The sequence below is a fragment of the Apodemus sylvaticus genome, chromosome 23 (assembly GCF_947179515.1).
Source record: "Apodemus sylvaticus chromosome 23, mApoSyl1.1, whole genome shotgun sequence".
NCBI lineage: Eukaryota > Metazoa > Chordata > Mammalia > Rodentia > Muridae > Apodemus > Apodemus sylvaticus.
In genome coordinates, this window is record NC_067494.1 from 53,777,247 (window position 1) to 53,778,899 (window position 1,653).

At 34.4% G+C, this 1,653-nt stretch overlaps 1 pseudogene; it reads right to left on the reverse strand.

Moving 5' to 3' along the window:
* Positions 1–469: 469 nt before the first annotated feature.
* Positions 470–1,438, reverse strand: LOC127674001 (vomeronasal type-1 receptor 4-like; annotated as a pseudogene).
* Positions 1,439–1,653: the final 215 nt, after the last annotated feature.

A 1,653-nucleotide genomic window follows, 5' to 3' on the forward strand; every position in this document is an offset into this window, starting at 1 on the left:
ACTAGAAAATACTAGAGGCATTAAGCATGAAGAAACCAAGCAGTTACATTCATCTCTTTTTATTAGCTTTCATAGTATTGGTAGTCATAATGCCCTCTCCTAGAGGAAGAAAAGAATCAGTTGTAAACTGTGAGGACAACAACAAAAAACACTGGCCTGACAAGTGGTCCTATTTAAGCAATGGTGAGAAAAGTAAAACACCAGTAGCCAACCACATTTTAAGAAAAGTCATAGACTTACTCAATGAAATGTAGTCTCTAGTATGCACTATTAATTTGGCTAAGAATCTGGGATTATCCAGGGTGTAAGTTATAAGAGAGAACATAGTATTATTCTGCTGCAAAATAATTACTAAGTGGGTATGACCTCCTCATATATTATTTCACTATTACACTAATATTTTGAATAGCACAAGAGAAAAAGATTAGATATTCATCATTATATGTACAATTTCAGATTCATTGCAAGATTAAGGAAGTTTTATATTTTTTATATAGGTAAAGTAGAATCTGAAAACAGTGAAATCACGACTCATCACAAATGGGCCTAAAGTTGGAAAACACATAGAAATGATGGCTGTGATATTCATTACCCACCAACTGGGATCATGTGAAAGTACAATATAGCCTTGTAAAATTGAAGAGAGAGTATAAAGTGCTAGAAAGGTGAAAACCAGGATCAGAATGGTCTGTGTGGCTCTGTTTTCTGCAGAGGTTCTGGGAGAAGTATGAGTGCGGGGAATGTGTTGAACTCTCTTCTTGTGTCCATAAATTATGACAATCATGGTGGTGCTGGAACATACAATGAGCAAAGAAAACAGGACTTCAGGAAACACACAAAATGCTGTATACATTAAATCTACAACTTCATCACGGCCTATAGAGTGGCAGAATTCAGTATCTTTTTCTTGTGTTTTATTTTTGCTATTTCTATGGGTTGATGTATATACAGGGAAAAGTATGTTAACTAACATGAACAGGATCCAGCAGAGAGAAATGAACAGGCCCATAAACTTTGCTTTTTTGCACTTTAAATTCCTTCTAGCAGGAGTTTCTGGTGCTGATGGTTATTGCCTGAAAGACACTCAAGAGACAGGTCATGCTGATTGACATACTCCTAGAAACTCTTTGAACATACAAAATCAGTTTACATCCAACATCATCAAATAACTCATTCCATCCAAAAACTGAAAATACCTCTGGAAGTCCTTTGGAGAGAATAAACAAGGTGTTTGATGTGAATACATGTATAAGTATTATATCTATGATCTTTAATGTGCATTCTTTGTTACAAAGGATTAAATAGTAAAGGAGAACAGAGAAATTTCCCAGAATACCAAGTGCACTCTGAAGTGAGAGTACAAGTCCTATTGCCATGTTCCTAAAATCCATTATGTCATTCAGCAATTTTTTCCTTCAAATTATGGCAATAATCACATCTCTGCGCCAAGTCATGCATTGAAATTTTCTAAGTTATGATCTCTGTGTGTACAAGAATCACTGGAATTTATATTTTCAAGGTCATTGTGTACCATGCAGCAAGTATCTGTTCCAAATGAAATACTTTATCATCATTAATAATTTTCAGTGAAAAATTTGAGATTGATAAATTGCCATATTAATAGACAGAAGTTCCACTACACTTCATAAAAAT